Source organism: Gorilla gorilla, chromosome 13 (assembly GCF_029281585.2).
Source record: "Gorilla gorilla gorilla isolate KB3781 chromosome 13, NHGRI_mGorGor1-v2.1_pri, whole genome shotgun sequence".
NCBI lineage: Eukaryota > Metazoa > Chordata > Mammalia > Primates > Hominidae > Gorilla > Gorilla gorilla.
The window spans coordinates 53773819-53792940 of record NC_073237.2 but is presented as its reverse complement, the minus strand read 5'-3'; the positions used below and the strand labels follow the sequence as shown (position 1 = coordinate 53792940).

At 39.0% G+C, this 19122-nt stretch overlaps 1 long non-coding RNA gene across 1 annotated transcript in view; it reads left to right on the top strand.

The window, feature by feature from the left end:
- The window catches only part of LOC109028287 (uncharacterized), a 98707-nt gene extending 96457 nt beyond the window's left edge, over positions 1-2250 (top strand). The window contains exon 3 of the long non-coding RNA XR_008668395.1: positions 2239-2250. This is a non-coding gene — a long non-coding RNA (uncharacterized lncRNA). The remainder of the gene's footprint in view (positions 1-2238) is intronic.
- Positions 2251-19122: the final 16872 nt, after the last annotated feature.

The following is a 19122-nucleotide window of genomic DNA, read 5'->3' as shown; positions in this document are numbered from 1 at the left end:
GTCCCTGTTTGCAGATGACATGATTGTATATCTAGAAAACCCCATAGTCTCAGCCCAAAATCTCCTTAAGCTGATAAGAAACTTCAGCAAAGTCTCAGGATACAAAATTAATGTGCAAAAATCACAAGCATTCTTATACACCAATAACAGACAGAGAGCCAAATCATGAGTGAACTCCCATTCACAATTGCTTCAAAGAGAATAAAATACCTAGGAATCCAACTTAGAAGGGATGTGAAGGAACTCTTCAAGGAGAACTACAAACCACTGCTCAACAAAATAAAAGAGGACAGAAACCAATGTAAGAACATTACATGCTCATGGATAGGAAGAATCAATATCATGAAAATGGCCATACTGGCCAAGGTAATTTATAGATTCAATGCCATCCCCATCAAGCTACCAATGACTTTCTTCACAAAATTGGAAAAAACTACTTTAAAGTTCATATGGAACCAAAAAAGAGCCCACATTGTCAAGTCAATCCTAAGCCAAAAGAACAAAGCTGGAGGCATCATGCTACCTGACTTCAAAATATACTACAAGGCTACAGTAACCAAAACAGCATGGTACTGGTATCAAAACAGAGATATAGACCAAAAGAACAGAACGGAGCCCTCAGAAATAATACCATACCTCTACAACCATCTGATCTTTGACAAACCTGACAAAAACAAGAAATGAGGAAAGGATTCCCTATTTAATAAATGGTGCTGGGAAAACTGGCTAGCCATATGTAGAAAGCTGAAACTGGATCCCTTCCTTACACCTTATACAAAAATTAATTCAAGATGGATTAAAGACGTAAATGTTAGACCTAAAACCATAAAAACCCTAGAAGAAAACCTAGGCAATACCATTCAGGACATAGGCATGGGCAAGGACTGATGTCTAAAACACCAACAGCAACGGCAACAAAAGCCAAAATTGACAAATGGGATCTAATTAAACTAAAGAGCTTCTGCACAGCAAAAGAAACTACCAACAGAGTGAACAGACAACCTGCAGAATGGGACAAAATTCCTCCAGTCTACTCATCTGACAAAGGGCTAATATCCAGAATCTACAAAGAACTCAAACAAATTTACAAGAAAAAAACAACCCCATCAACAAGTGGGCAAAGGATGTGAACAGACACTTCTCAAAAGAAAACATTTATGCAGCCAACAGACACATGAAAAAATGGTCATCATGACTGGCCATCAGAGAAACGCAAATGAAAACCACAATGAGATATCATCTCATGCCAGTTAGAATGGTGGTCATTAAAAAGTCAGGAAACAACAGGTGCTGGAGAGGATGTGGAGAAATAGGAACACTTTTACACTGTTGGAGGGACTGTAAACTAGTTCAACCTTTGTGGAAGACAGTGTGGCGATTCCTCAAGGATCTAGAACCAGAAATATCATTTGACCCAGCCATCCCATTACTGGGTATACACCCAAAGGATTATAAATCATGCTGCTATAAAGACACAGGCACAGGTACATTTAGTGCGGCACTATTCACAATAGCAAAGACTTGGAACCAACCCAAATGTCCAACAGTGATAGATTGGATTAAGAAAATGTGGCACATATACACCATGGAATATCATGCAGCCATAAAAAAGGATGAGTTCATGTCCTTTGTAGGGACTTGGGAAAATAGAAGCTGGAAACCATCATTCTCAGCAAACTATCGCAAGAACAGAAAACCAAACACCGCATGTTCTCACTCATAGGTGGGAATTGAAGAATGAGAACATTTGGACACAGGAAGGGGAACATCACACACCAGGGCCTGTTGTGGGGCGGGGGGAGGGGGGAGGGATAGCATTAGGAGATATACCTAATGTAAATGACGAGTTAACGGGTGCAGCACACCAACATGGCACATGTATACATATGTAACAAAACTGCACGTTGTGCACATGTACCCTAGAACTTAAAGCATAAAAAAAAAATCAATCATGCTCATTGCATGTCATATTGTGATAAGGAGGAGAGTTAATATAGCTCTGGAAACCATGAATATATACTATTATATTTTCTAAAAGGACAATGGCTTTTTATTCACTTCATTCCTGGTGACTGAAAAAAAATTCAAATCAATGACCACATAATAAATGTAAAAGGATATTTTGAAATTTTCCAATAGATACATGATATAATACACAGCAATGGGAATTGGTGCTATAACCTGGTTATGTTTACAACAGTGCATTGACCTCTACCATAATCCAATTTGTTTTTGCAGAAACTATACGAACCAATTGAAGAGAAATATGAAGTATCCTATTATTTCTGCAATCTTGAAGACTTTGAATATAACCCTTATCTCTACAATTTTACCAAAAACGTGGTATTGCTTCTGACAAAGTCTCCTGACTAGGATGTGTTTGTGTAGGTGGGTGAGGAGTTGGGGAAGTTGGTTCGAGGACTTTCATTTTATACTTCCTACAATAATGGATATTCTTTCATAGGTCAGAGAACCAAACATGAGGGTTCAGTTACCATTTATCTATAACCATTCCAATTATGCATTTGGGGATCAGAAAAAATACTGTAAGGTGTGTCCATAGATGCTTTTGACTCACTGTAAGATGGATGTCAGTCAGGACTCCATCTATATCCTGTATTCCATAATACCCCACCCTAATAAACTAGTCATAATGATATTTCAAAGCCCATGACATAAGTAATAGTTTAGACCATGATTCTAACAACCTTCAAATTATCTCAGTCCTTTCATTTCACTGATTTTTTTAATTCTCATAAATGACTACAGGTCCCTTTGGGAAAGATTTCAAGGAATATTTATTTTATATATTTTTAGTGATAGTTCAAGACTTTTAAAAGACATATTAGCATACATAATCAATGAATTCTGAAACTCACAGGCTTAGAACAGGTTAAGGGCTGCTGCTTTGTTACTGTGGCAACAGATATAAGCCTTTGTCCACAAGCCCTTGATTTTTCTTTTTTCTCATCATGAAGGTCAAAACATGTCATTGCTGATTGCACATCCAATCTTTCCCTAAGAACATCATGCTCTCTGCTCAACTTCGTAGGTTCTGGCAGGTCACATGCCCAACAGTTACCTATCTACTGTCGCTGTCTATAATGGTAATTAAATACACCTTGAGGCTGATTGATAATTGCTGCCACCTAACCTCCAAGAGGCCAGAATTTTATAATCTCCATTGATCTAAGGGTCCTAGTTCCATGCAAAAATCTTTTGTCAACCCTGGACTCTGAGAACAGTCACTGTGGAGCTTCTCAAGAATGCTGATGCCCCCATAAATATCTTCCTTAGTGAAGAGAAGGCTTTCTTGTCTCTTTGCAGGACATAATCTGGCAGATTATCTGGTCATACATGATAAATATGTTTATATTTGTGTGCCTTTTGACCCATTCTTCAATACACCGTAAGTACAATTCGACATGTCTATTTATCTACTGTACTCTGTCATCATGTTCAAACTTTAAAGAGCAACTCAAGCAAAGTTTTAGAATTGGCTCCTGATTTATTTGGCAGGGCATTAAATTCTAAGGCATAACATGAGATTTATCTCATGTTAATAATTCTTCCCTATCCAGGCTCATATTCTACCCACATCCTCCATTTCAATATTCTCAAAATCCAAACTTACCCATATTTCACTGTTTCTGCTATTACTTATTAACTAGCTGCTACATCTCTTTTTTTATGTGTGTCCCATTCAGGCTATACAGAAAGCTAATATTGCTTGTTATCTAGAGGCAATGTGAGAAGTCAGGAGGGGACATTTTGGAGAAAAAGCATTATCTCCTAAAGAAATCTCCATATGTGAATTTTTTGCATAGTCCCCAGGCAGAGATATTCCCGCTGTAGGAAGAGTGAGGTTACTTCCACTAGTAATCCAAGTACTGTTCTGCAGAATCTGTTTTCAGGCATATGCACCCAAATGATCCCATCCCTGTTTTCAGGGTTTACATTCTTCCCTATCAAGTCGTGATTTTCTGAAATAGGAATGCTATCAAGGCAATACATTCAGCCTCCTTTGTAATTTTGCCACCTTTCAAATTAAATTCTTGGCTTGATTATCAACACAGTCTTCACTGTAGCTGCAGAAGATGAAGATCTCTTTAAAACACTGTCCTGCACTCCTGCAGTCCTTCACATTTTTACAGCATGCACGTAATATGGGAATGGCTAACTTGTTTTAAAGAAGGTTTTTACCCACTTTAACAGCCATTAGCAAATCTGGACCACTGACATTCTTTATATTATCATCTTCCCATTGCCTTCAAATGCTGCAGAGCTTCACACAAGTCCATTTCTTCTATTCTTTCACATCTTCTAATCCAAAATAATGGGATACATTATTAATCGTTGCTTTACGGCATCCCGGGAGTTAGTAGTACCCATGTACTGCTAGTAATGGGGTTTTGTGGCTATTTGATCAGTGCGTGATCTAGTTCTAAATCCCATCCTGAGGGTTGCCTTCTAACACCCCTTCCACAACGGCATACACTAGTTGGCAGATCCTAAAAACAAAGCATTAGACAATAATTTATAAATGGTAGTTTATCTGGAAGGTGATCTCTGGAAGCAGAGATGAGGGAAGTAGGAGAGTGACAGGGAAAAGGGAAGACAAATATAAAATATAATACTAAGATATCACTCCTATGGACAACTGGATCTAAATCCTACTCGGGGTCTTCTATGTTACCCTGTAAAGTACATCTCTGAATAAACTCTATGGATGTAGATAAGGAGGCTGAAACATTTAAGCCTCCACTTTCTACTTCACTGGTTGAAAGATAACTATCCCCATGCTCTTCTCTGGGCCTGTATATGAGATAAGAAAACATCTATGATCTTGGAAACAGGAAAAAAATAGAATAAGCTTGAATACTGTCAAACCCAGCTACAGCTCAAGTGAGCTGAGGAAATGGTGTTTGTAGAATCACCAATACATGCTACAAGGCCGAACTAGTTTTACATGAAAAAAATTTGCAAACTTTTAACTAACAAATAATCCTCATATTGCATAAAATATTTCAAAGAAGTAAAAGGTAGAGTTACAACATTTATTTTGTAGAGCTGATACAACTTTTCAAACAAGAAAGAAGAATAGAAAATTCTATATTAATTTTATTTGTGAATGCAGGTAAAAAATTCTAAAGAAAACATTGACAAATTTAATTTGGCCATGTATTAAAAAGGTAATATCTACTGACCAGGTACACATTATCATAGAACTTCAGGAAAGTTTCAACATTTCAGTAAAATGTATCAATATATCTCAACACACTAATAAAATGAAAGTCCAAATAATCATCCTAACAGATGCAGAAAAATTATGTAATAGAATGTAATACACATTCACAATGAAAATCTGCTTAGTAAATTAAAAACAGAAGATAACTTATTTAATGCGGTAAAGATACATGACAAAATCTCACAGAAAATATAGTCTGGGTTGATATTTTAGAAATATTTCCTTTAAGGACAAAGGTAACTATTATAACCTCTATTTATTTAATATTTTACTTGAAGTTCTAGGTGCAACATCTATTTTACTTGAAGTTCTAGGTGCAACATCAATTATAAATAGGAATAGGTAGATAAATTATGAAGAAAAACACATATTTTATCTCTCATTTGCAAACACTATAGTTATTTGCATGACAAATCCAAGGGATTTCATAAACTGTGAGAATGAATTAGTTAATTCATTAGGGTTGTATATTTGTCAGTGTATAAAATTAAAACCATTGGTGTTCTTCATGAATGACCAATTAGAAAATGGAAGACACCAAAAAAAAATGCTATTTCTAATAACACAGAAACCTATATGAACTACATTTAATAAATATGCATAGAAGCATTATAAAGTCCTTATAAAATATTATTTAAAAATATGAGTAACTTAAAAATAAACCTGAATAAATGGAATATTGATGCACATTGATGAAAGAGAAGATTCAATTTTTTTTATTATTATTATACTTTAAATTTTAGGGTACATGTGCACAATATGCAGGTTTGTTACATATGTATACATGTGCCATGTTGGTGTGCTGCACCCATTAACTCGTCATTTACATTAGGTATATCTCCTAACGCTTCCCTCCCCACTTCCCCCACCCCACAACAGGCCCCGGGGTGTGATGTTCCCCTTCCTGTGTCCAAGTGTTCTCATTGTTCAATTCCCACCTATGAGTGAGAACATGCGGTGTTTGGTTTTTATTTATGCAGCCAAAAGACACATGAAAAGATGCTTATCATCACTGGCCATCAGAGAAACGCAAATCAAAACCACAGTGAGATACCATCTCACACCAGTTAGAATGGCAATCATTAAAAAGCCAGGAAACAGCAGGTATTGGAGAGGATGTGGAGAAATAGGAACACTTTTACACTGTTGGTGGGACTGTAAACTAGTTCAACCATTGTGGAAGTCGGTGTGGTGATTCCTCAAGGATCTAGAACTAGAAATACCATTTGACCCAGCCATCCCATTACTGTGTATATAACCAAAGGAGTATAAATCATGCTGCTATAAAGACACATGCACACGTGTGTTTATTGCGGCACTATTCACAATAGCAAAGACTTGGAACCAACCCAAATGTCCAACAATGATAGACTGGATTAAGAAAATGTGGCACATATACACTATGGAATACTATGCAGCCATAAAAAAGGATGAGTTCATGTCCTTTGTAGGGACATGGATGAAGCTGGAAACCACCATTCTCAGCAAACTATCACAAGGAGAAGATTCAATTTTCTAGTGATGTCAGCTTTCCTCAAATTATTCAATAAATTTATTGCAAATTTAATTAATAACCCAAAATGATCTTTGAGGCACTAAGCAAATATTCTAAAACTCATATGGAAATTAAAAACTTAATAAAGAAATACAAATAGTAAGACATAAGGGGATTACATAACACATCAACATGAAGCATAAAACTATAGTGTGATTTGAAATATACACCCATAAAACTGTTGATAGGGTGGAGAGGCAGAAGTGAGACAAAGCCTATAAAGAAACTTATTGTATTTCATGGGCAACATTACAAATTAATGGGTAATACTAAACTATTTAAGAAATGGCATTTGGATAATCAAATCTCAATATTACAAAATGACAATAGATCTCTATTTCAGAGTCTACTAAAGGGCAACTTCTGGATATAAAAAAGACAGAAATTGGAGAGAAATATGAGAGGTTGTTTTGACTTCAGGTAAATAAAAAGCATGATAATAGATTTGATTCATTAAAATTAATTTTTACAGAACATGGGATGTCATAGACGATGTTAAAGATCAGCCAAGATTGGGAGATAATATTGCAACACAGATAATTGACAAATGTTTAACATACAGAATTCACAAAATTTACAGTTTGATAAAGAAAAGGTAAATGAAATGGGCAAAACATATGAAAGTGACGGCAGTGATGGCCCATCTGGAGCAGCTGCTCCAAGGATACGAGCTGCAGCAGGAGAAGGACGACCAGGGCTACATTCTCCCCAGGGATGTTCTTGGTCAGAGAGCCATGAACAAGCAAGAGCCCCGCCCCCTACTGAGTTGGTGGGGCAGGCGCCCATGCTCCCAGGCTCAGCCACTGCCACCCAGCTGTGGCTCCAGATCCCGGTATACCAGTGCTCTCAGGGGCCTGGGAAGCCCCTTGCCCCACAGGCTTGAAAGTGTCTGCTCCTGCTCCCTGGCTCTCCCTCTCCCAGCACCCACTCCAGGGAAGAACAAGGTTGTGGCTGAGTCCAGGTTCCATCGTGACCAGGCCAGGTGTGCATGCATTCGGGGTGGTGCTGACGTGCCAGCCCCTGATGTTTCAGCTCCCCCTGGATTTTGGGTGCCTATGAGCATGGGAGGGAGGCTGAAGGGGGTCTGAGGTTGGCTTGGTGCGGGCCTGTAGGCACCCCTCAGCACAAACTGCCTGCGCACCATAGACAGCATGTTGATGGTAGCAAGGGGCAGACAGAATCCTGGACAAAAAGGGGTGGGTTTCAGGTGAAACCCCACCTTCAAGCTAGGAATGGTCTGAAGCCTGGGGGCCAGGCTGCCAGTTCTGCGTGATGCCGTGGCCCAGAATGAGAAGTTATGGTGATGTTTCTGGGCCTGCCCATGGCCACTGATGGACCAATCAGCAGTATGTCCTCCCTTCTGAGCCCATAAAATCCCTAGTCTCAGCTAGGCTTAGACAGATGCTGGAACTGCCAGTTGCAGGAAGGAGCTACCAACTTTGGGTTTCCTTGAGTTGTCAGGACAACCTGCTTGTGGAAAGGAGCTACCCGCTCTGGGTATGAGTTGTTCTGTCACTCAATAAAGCTCCTCTCTGCCTTGCTCACCCTCCAGTTGCCTGCACACCTCATTCTTCCTGGACTTGGAACAAGAACTTGGGACCTGCTGTATGGCAGAACTGAAAGAACAGTAACACAAACAGCACTGAAACATGCCCCCACTTGCCACACTGCAGGAAATGAGAATAAGAGAAGAGCTACAGTCCTTTGGGGAGCCCAGAAGCAGGGGCTCCCCAAGCCGGCTGTGAGACCTTCTTTGGGGCTCTGCATATCCTAGTTTCCAATTGCCACTGCATTCCCCTCATTCGGACATGGGTGCCTGCACTGGAAGCTGCTTGTAGTACATCTGATCCAGCTTCAGCTTCGCATGGAGCCAGAACCTGTGCTGGTGCCTGGAGCTGCCCCCTCCCACCGACAGCAACAGCTGGCATGCCTAGCTGTGTGGAGTGGCTAGACCCCACACTTGCTCCACTCCACACCTGGCTCACCCTTGGCAGGCATGGGATACTGGATGGTAGTGTGAGCCAAGCATAGCCTGCCTGACCAAGTGGGCATAATGAGTCCAGTAGGCCCAAGGAAAAACTCAGGCAGAGGTTCCGCTGGCCACAGAGGATTCCAACTGGAAAAGTGACACCCTAAGGGTCTCATGACAAAAGCATGACGCAAAAGAGGAAACTTGAGTAGCCAACAGCGTATGAAAAAATACTCAGCAATTTTAGTTATCAGTGATTAAATGATATGAAAAAGAATGTTATGAAAACCAAAGAAACCACAATATTATGCCACTTTATATTGGTAATAAATTTATAAAATCCTGGTGGGAATTAGTAAAATAATTTACTGAACACTAAAATTCTTAAATTCCAATTGTAACGGAAAGGAACAACCATAAAGAAACTTCTGTTCACATACGCCAGAAAACGTGTACAAGGATGACCAGGAACCGTGGAAGTATTTTTTCTCTCTCTTTCTCTTTGTTTTTATTTTCTTATAATGAGGGCACTTTACATGAGATCTACCATCTTAACAGATTTTTGAGAGTACAATAAGGTATTGTCAATTACAGCAACCATGTTGTACAGCAGGTATCTAAAAATTGTCTAGCATAACTGAAACTTTATATACTTTGATTGGCAACTCTCTGTTTCCCTCTTCTTCCAGATTCAATGATTTTGACTATTTTAGGTACCTCACATAAGTAAAATCATACAGTATTTGTACTGTTACTGGCTGATTTCCCCTAGTATAATGTCTTCCAGGTTCATTTACACTGTTGCATATTGCAGTATTTTCTCTTTTTAAAGCTGAATAATATTCTACTGGATGTATATACCACATTTTCTTTATGCACTCATTAATCATTGGTCATTTAGGTTGTTTTCACATCTTGGCTATTGTCAATAGTGCTGCCATCAACATAAGAATGCTAATATATCCTCAAACCCTGATTTCAATTCTTTTGGTTAAATACCCAGAAATAAGAGAGCTTCAAAATGTGGCAGTATTATTTTTAGTTTTCTGAAGAACCTCTATACTGTTCTCCAAAGCAGCTGTGTCATTTTGCATTTTTGCTAACAATGTAAAAGATTCCAATGTCTGCACATTCTTGCCAACACTCGTTTGTTTGTTTGTTTGTTTTTTTAAATAATAGCTATCCTACAATATGTGATGTGATATTGTGATTTTAACTTTTATTTCTCTAATCATTAGTGGCATTTAGTATCTTTTTGGACACTTATCACCCATATGTATGTTCTTTTTGGGGGAAAATGTCTATTTCAGTTCTCAACCCATTTTAATAGAGTTATTAGTTTTTTGTTGTTGTTGTTTTGCTGTTCAGTTGTTTGAGTTTCTCAGACATTTTGGAAATTAGCCCCCAGCCAGATATTTGATTTCTAAAATTGTTCTCCCAATCTATAGGTTGGCTTTTCATTTTGTTGATGGTTTCCTTTGCTGTGAAGAAGCTTTTTAAGTTTGATGTAGCCCCACTGGTGTATTTTCACTTTTGTTACCTGTCCTTTTGTGCCCTGCTTATGAAATTATTGCCATGAATAATGTAATGAAGAATTTTCTCTATAATTTCTTCTAGGAGTTTTGTAGTTTTAGATCATACATTCAAGTCTTTAGTCCATTTCGAGTTCATATTTGTGCATAGTATAAGATCAAAATCCAATTTCATTTTTTTCATATGACTATCTGGTTTTTCCAACATTGTTGTTGAAAAGTCTAATCACTTCCCGACATGTATTCTTGGCATTTTATCAAATGACAGTTGTCCATATACTCATGGATTTATTTCTGCACACTCTATTTGCTTCCATTAGTCTATATGACTGTTTTGATGCCAGTACAATACTGTTTTAGTAATTGTAGCTCTTCTCTTATTCTCGTTTCCAGCATTGTGGCAAGTAGGGGCATGTTTCAGTGCTGTTTGTGTTACTGTTCTTTCAGTCTGTGTTACTATTCTTTCAATTCTGCCATATAGCAGGTCTTAGAAATCAGGAAGTGTGATGCCTCCCTAGCTTGGTTCTTTTTCAATAGTGTTTTGGCTACTTTGGGTCCTTTGTGATTCCAGATAAACTTTAGAATTGTGTTTTTAATTTCTGTTAAAAATTCCATTGGGATTGTGATGAGGATTGCATTCAATTTATAAATTGCCATTGAATAGTATGAACATTTTGTCAATATTTTATCTTCCAATCAATGAACATGGGATGTGTTTCCATTTGTTTCTATCTTCTTTAGTTTCTGTCATCAATGTTTTGTACTTTTCAGTGTGCAAGTCTTTCAATTCTATATTAGGGTTCTTCAGAAGAGCAGAACCAATAGAACATATGTATATATAAAAGGGAGTCAATTAAGGAGAACTGGCTCATGCAATTACAAAGAAAAGTCCCATGATAGGCCATCTACAAGCTGGGGAAAGAGAGAAGCTAGTAGTGTGGCTTAGCCCAACTCCCAGAGCTTCAAAACCAGGGAAGCTGACAGTGCAGCTTTCAGTCTGAGGCAGAAGGCCCAAGCGCCCCTGAGAAGCCATGAGTGCAAATCCCAGAGTCCAAAGGCTGAAGAACCTGGAGTCTGAAGTTCAAGGGCATGAGGAGATGAAGCAAGTCTCTGGGATGGGAAGAGAGAGAGAGATAGAAAAGTCAGCAAGTAACTTTATTCCCTCTTCTTCTTCCTGCTTTGTTTCAAATGTACTGGCAGTGAACCGGATTGTGTCCATCCACACAGAGGGTGGGTCTTCCTCTCCCAGGCCACTGACTCAAATATCAATTTCTGGAAACAGCCTCACAGACACTCCCAGAAACAATACTTTAGTAGCCATCTAGCCATCCCCCAATCCAGTCAACTTGACACTTAACATTAACCAACACAACTTCACTGCTTGTCAACTTGGAATCTATGAACACCTCCTTAAATTATACTTGCTCTCCAAATAAAGGCAATAACAATTTTGTAATTTCACCTCACATAATAAAACTACCATTTGTACAACTGAAAATCCACTAATCTTTAACATAAGAAATCTTACATAAAATTAACAGCACTTAAATGCTGATATGAAGTCAATACGTCTTATGTTAAATGATAAAGGAATGAGAAAGGAAATAAAACAAAGACAATTGCATAATACAGGTGTATGTATGCACAATCATATTTTTAGCAAAATAAGGAGGAAATAATTATGGAAATTACAGTCCTCATTTCTGTTACTGGTCATGTGGTCATCACTGGTATTGACAGCTAACTTCTTCTATTACTCATCCTGTATTATCTTTGCCTTCAGGAAGCACCTCAGGTGGTTGTGGTTTATTCCTTGGTGAAGTGACCCAAACTTTCATTTCTGAAGGGTCCGGGCCATTTCTAATCCTGCCTAGACTGGTTGTTGTAGTTTCCCATTGACCTTAATTGCTAGGCAGTGTAGTTCTAAGAGATGCCTTGTGGGATCTCCTATATTCCAGATATACTCTTCCTTACCTCCACTGTGGAGTAGTAGTCTGATTTTATCTTGATAATCCAGGTCAATGGCCAACACCAAAACTCCCTTCTTAGCCTGTTGACTTAGTGGCAGGTGGAGACCCAAGTGGCAAGGTGGCAGTCTTAACTTTCAGTTCAATGGAATCATTGTTGTGTCTCCTAGTGACAGCATTTCTCCCTTTGGAACTAAGTCCTCAGCCATAATGTCGTGGGAACAGGAAGCAAAAATTTTGCCAGTGGGTCACTTTGGATGATGAGTGGTACCACTTCCACTTCTATCTCTTGATTCCTTGACCCATTAATCCTGGCTATGAGAGAAATAGTACCATACATCGGATGCTGATTCATGGCATATATACCCTTCTGGAGAACTTTGCTGCAGTCCTGCAAAGAATTATCCCCTAGTTGGCACTGTAATCGTGATTTCAAAAGGCCATTGCACTTTTCCCTTAATGCAGCTGCTTCAGGATGATGGGCAACATGGTAAGGCCAGTGAATGCAATGAGCAAAAGCCTTTGCTACACTTCTTTGTGAAGTAAATTCCTTGGTGAGAAGCAATGCTGTGTGTAGTACCATGGAGGTGGATGAGGCATTCTGTGAGTTCACGTGTGGTAGTCTTGGCAGAAGCATTGCATTCAGGAAAAGCAAACTCATATCCAAAGTGTCTATTCCAGTACAGACAAGCTGCTACCCATTCCATGATGGAAATCATCCAAAGTAATCGATCTGCCATCAGCTAGCTGGCTGATCACCCTGAGAAATGGTGACATATTGAGGACTCAGTGTTTCTCTCTGCTGTTAGACTGGACACTCAGCAGTGGTGGTAGCCAGGTCAGACTTGGTGATTTGCAGTCCATGTTGCTAAGCTCATGCATAGCCTCCATTCTTTCTACCATGACCACTTTATTAATGAGCCCACTTTATTAATGGCTGAGTAAAGGGGCTATGTGGTGTTCAAATTACAGAACAGGTCATCCTATCCACTTGATTATTAGAATGCCCGTCTGCTGAGGTCACACTTTTGTGAGCATTAACATGAGACACAAAGAGCTTCACATTTTTTTTGACCACTCAGAGTGGTCCATTTACATACCTCTTGCCCAGATTTATTTGTTGCCAATTATCCAGTTATGCTCCTTTCAAGATTCTGGTCACCCAGCCAAACAATTGGGTACAGCCCATGAATCAGTATATAATCACACATCTGGCCATTTCTTTTTCCAAGTAAAGTGCACAACCAGGTGCATTGTTCAAAGTTCTGCTCACTGGAAAGATTTGCCTTCACCACCTTCCTTCATGGATGTCCCAGAAAGGTCCAGTAGTGCTGCAGCTGTCCAGTTTCAGGTGGTGCCTGTGTCATGGAGAACCATCTGTAAACCAGAGCCTAGTATTCTCTTCCTGTAAACTTCAAGTTCCTCATATGGAACCCCCTACGAGGTCATTGGTGCAGGCTTGGAGAGAGAAGGTGGGGTGGCATGAGTGGGGACCCTGGGCATTTGGACCACTTCCTTATGTAACTTACTTGAGCCTTCAGGACTTGCTCAAGACTGATCATGTATATACCACTTCCATTTGATACTGGAATGCTACTATGCACATCCAACTTTATGGCTAGATGGGTCAGAAAGCACACAGTTCATACTACGAAGTTCAGATTGCATGATAACTTGGTGCAAATGCATGATAACTTGATAGTCAAATGTTCAGTTTCTATCAAGGGCAGCGGTAGGCCATGACCTGTCTCTCAAAAGACTAGTTATCTGCAGAAGATGGTAGGACCTTGCTCCAAAACCCTAAAGGCCTTTGTTGTGATTCATTTACAGGGCCCTACCAAAGGCTCCAAACAGTATCCATATCTGCTGTTTGGGTACCGCAAGTACCATTGGATCTGCTGGGTCATAAGGCCCAAGTGGCAGAGTAGCCTGGACCTGTTGCAGAGCCTTCTTCTGTTCTGGGACTAACAGTCTTTTTTTTTTTTTTAATATGTTTATTATACTTTAAGTTCTGGGATACATGTGCAGAACGTGCAGGTTTGTTACATAGGTATACACTTTTCATGGTGGTTTGCTGCACCCATCAACCCATCATCTACATTAGGTATTTCTCCTAATGCTATCCCTCCCCTAGTCCCCCACCCCCCGACAGGCCCCAGTGTGTGATGTTCACCTCCCTGTGTCCATGTGTTCTCATTGTTCAGCTCACATTTATGAGTGAGAATATGTGGTGTTTGGTTTTCTGTTATTGTGTTAGTTTGCCGAGAATGATGGTTTCCAGTTTCATCCATGTCCCTGCAAAGGACATGAACTCATCCTTTTTTATGGCTGCCTAGTATTCCATGGTATAGATGTGCCACATTTTCTTTATCCAGTCTATCACTGACGGGCATTTGGGTTGGTTCCAAGTCTTTGCTATGGTGAACAGTGTCACAATAAACATATGTGTGCATGTGTCTTTGTAGTGGAATGATTTATAATCCTTTGGGTATATACCCAATAATAGGATTGCTGGGTCAAATGGTATTTCTGGTCTAGATCCTTGAGGAATCACAGAAGGATATGAATTAACAACCTTTTGGATCACTCAATAAATAGGCCAGAGTACCCCACCCAAATGAGGAATGTATTGCCTGCAAAATAAAATTCAAATAGACTGATTTTGTTTGGCTCTGCATCCCTACGCAAATCTCATCTTGAATTGTACTCCCATAATTCCCACGTATTATGGGAGGGAACTGGTGGGAGATATTTGGATCATGGGGGTGGTTTCCCACCTATTGTTCTCACACTAGTGAATAAGTCTCACGAGATCTGATGGCTTTATCAGTGTTTCTGCTTTTCTGTCTTTCTCATTCCGTCTTTGCCTGCTGCCATCCATATAAGACAGGACTTGCACCTCTTTGCTTTCCACCAAGATTGTGAGCCTTCCCCAGCTATGTAGAACTGTAGATCCAATTAAACCTCTTTCTTTTGTAAATTGTCCAGTCTCAGTCATGTCTTTATCAGCAGCATAAAAACGGACTAATACATAGACCTGCTAGACTAATACATAGATCCCCTTTCTTGGTTGTAGGAGGGACCAAATTCAACAACTTATATCCTTTACCTTAGAAGAAATATTTTGACAAGCCCCACACCACTGGATCCTAGAAATTTCACTTAGGTAAAAGAGTCTGATTTATTTCCCACTGCCTGATGTGAAAAGGTCTCACCAGTAAGTCCAGAGTGGTATATCCCTGAGGTAGGATAGTAAAGGTATATTTCTGGCCTTGCCAGCTGAAGGCAAATTGCTTCTGGTGGGCCTTATGGACAAGTATGTAGAAAAAGGCATTTGCCAGATCAACAGCTGCATGCCAGGTACCAGGAGATGTGCTAATTTGCTCAAACAATGAAACCACATCTGGTACTGCAGCTGCAACTGGAGTCACCATTTGGTTACGCTTACAGTAATCCACTGTCATTCTCCAAGATCCATCTGTCTTCTGCACAGGCCAAGTAGAAGCATTAAATGGTGATGTGGTGGGGGATCATCATCCCTGCATCTTTCAAGTCCTTCATGGTGGTACTAATCTGCAATCCCTCCAGGGTTCCAATATTGCTTTAGATTTACTATTTTTTTAGGTAGAGGCTGGTCTAATGGCTTCCATTTGTCCTTTCCCACCATAATAGCCCTCACCTCACAGGTCAAGGAACAAATGTGGCATTCTGCCAGACGCTAAGTGTGTATATTCCAATTATTCATTCTGGCACTGGGAAAATAACCATAGCATGGATCTGGGGACACACTGTAAGTTGGACCAGAGTTAAAACACCTGTAATTATCTCAACTCCATAAGCCCCTACTCTAACTGGAAGGTCACAATGACATTTTGGGTCGCCTGTTATCAATGCCAGTTCAGAGTCAGGGTCCAGTAGTCCCTGAAAGGTCTGATTATTTCCCATTCTGTAAGCACATTTACCATGATAAAAGGCTGGAGGAAGAATGGGGGAAAGTTTAACAGTATAAATTGTTGTTAGTATAAAGGATTCCTTCCTCAAGGAGACCTGGCCTCTCCTTTATTCAAGGCCTTCTGGTTCTGCATCCTGGTTCTGTAAACTGGCTCAAGTCTGGAAATTGATTGAGGAGCCATAAGATTCTGGTTTTATAATTCAAATTAGACTTTCGTTCACTTGCCCTGGAAGTTTCCTGCTTATACAGTTCAAGTAAGAATATAGTAGGCTTCCTATCTACTTCGCTTCTAGGAACACAGTGATTAATTAGCCACTGCCACAGTTTTACATGAATCAGACTATTTTGCTTGTTGCTTTGTCTCTGCTGTCCATTTCAGTAACTACACCCATCTTGCCTTTGACAGCTGAGTGCCTCCACCTGGCCCCTGATACCTTAGGATCCAATTATTCTCATTTCGTTTAAGTTTCTCAGTTGAGTGCACTTCCCACTGTAAGATGTAGCATACAGAGAAGAGCAATCACAGAGTTCTTTAAGGATGCCGGTGCTCCCCTCACAAATCTATTTCACAAGGTATTGGTGAAGGGTATGTCTTCTGGACTCTCCAAGCTGGAGTGAGTAAGTCTAAAATGACAAACGGACTCAGGCATTCCAGTCTCCCTATGACTTCAGGTCCCTTCTTCTACATTAAACCCAGGGAGATCAGCCATTTTCAGTTCACTGACAGTGGGTCATTTTTTTTTTATCTATCTAATGCACAACTCTCTAAACAATTCACACCAAAGACTATCGATGCTTCTCCATACTATTATAAGTAAAGTCCTTAGCATTTTTAGGTATAATCAGACTACAGAGTCAATTTCAGAAACCCCAAAACTAACTTAAAAAGTTAAGCCTTAAAATTCTGTCCCTCTAGAACCACACACCTGGTACCAAAATATGTAGTAGTCAGGATTCTCCAGAGGGAGAATATATATATATCTATCTATCTATATATATATATATATACATATATATATATATGAATTTATTAGGGAGAGTTGGCTTTTATATATATAATGGAGTTTATTAGGGAGAATTGGCTCACGTGATTACAAAGGGAAGTCCTACAATAGGCCACCTGCAAGCTGGGGAAAGAGAAAAGCTAGCAGCATAGCTCTGTACAAGTCCAAAAGCCTCAAAAGCAGGGAAGCTGACAGTGGAACTCTCAGTCTGAGGCAGAAGGCCCAAGAGCCCCTGAGAGGCCACTGATGCAAGTCCCAGAGTCCAAAGACCGAAGAACCTGGAGTCTGAAGTTCAAGGGCATGAGGAGAAGAAGCAAGCATCTGGCATGGGAAGAGAGACAGCCAGAAGACTGAGCAAGCAAGCCTATTTTCTCTTCTTCCTGCTTTGTTCCAGCTGCACTGGCAGTTAACTGGATGGTGTCCATCCACATGGAGGGTAGGTCTTCCTCTCCCAGTCCACTGACTCAAACGTCAGTCTCCTCTGGCAACATCCTCACAGAAACTCCCAGAAACAATACTTCACCTGCCAACTAGGCAGCCCTCAATCCAGTCAAGTTGACACTTAATGATAACTATTATAATCTCTTTATTAAGTTTATTTCTAACAATTTTATTATTTTTGATGATTTTGTAAATAGGACTGCTTTCCTAAAACCTTTTTAGGTAGTTCATTGTTAGTGTATAGAAATGCAACTGATTTTTATACGTTGATTTTGTATTCTGCAACTGTATTGAATATTTCTATTGGTTTTAACAGGTTTTTATTTTAAGTCTTTAGGACTTTCTATTCATAAGATTATGTCATCTACAAACAGACAGTTTTACTTCTTCCTCTCTGATATGGATGCATTTAAAAAATTTTTTAACATAATTGTTCTGGTAGTTGGATAGAATTGCTAAGCATGGGCATTTTTGTCTCCTCTTGATTTTACAGGAAATGCATCCAGTTTTTTACGATTGATAATGATGTTAGCTTTTCATATACATCTTTACTATGTTGAAGTAACTTCCCTCTAGTTTTTAATTTACCATGAAATTATGTATATTTTTTGCATTTATTAGAAGATATGATTTTTATTCTTCATTCTGTTAACATGGTATGTCACATTAATTTTTTTTATGTGAAGAACTATCCCCACATGCTGAAGATTAATCACACTTGGTCATGGTGTATGATCATTTTAATGCACTGTTGATTTTGATTTGCTGGAATTTCATTTTGTTGAATATTTTTGCAAGTATTTTTTTCAGATTTATTAGCCTGTAGTTTTCTTTTCTTGTGATGTCTGTGTTTAAATTTGGTATCAAGGTAATGCTGGCTTCAAAAAAGAAGTTTGGAAGTGTTCTCTTCAATTTGTTGGAAGAGTTGGTATTAATTCTTCTTTTGATGTTTGGTAGACTTTACTAGTAAAGCAGTCTTTCTATAGGCTTTTTATTTGCGGGGAAGTGTTTATTTGATTACTGTTTCAATCTCCTCAGTAGTTACAGATCTATTCAGATTTTTTTTTATAATTCAGTCTTGGCAGCTTGTATGTTTCTAAGAATTGATCCATTACTTCCAGGTTATTCAGTTTCTTTGTGTATTCATAGTAGTCTCTTACGATACATTTTATTTCTGTGGCATTAGTTGTAATGTCTTCTCTTTGATTTCTGATTTTATTTATTTAAGTCTATGAGTCTTCTCTCTTATTTTCTTAGTTTAGCTAAAATTTTGTCAATTTTATGTTTTCAGAAAATCAACTCTTATGATTGTTTTTTGCTTTTCTATCCTCTATTTTTTAATTTCTGTTCTAATCAGTAATCAGTATTATTTCCTCTTTTTGGGTAACTTTGAGCAGAGTTTATTCTCCTTTTTCTAGATCTTTGAGATGTAAAGTTAGATTTTTAATTTTGAG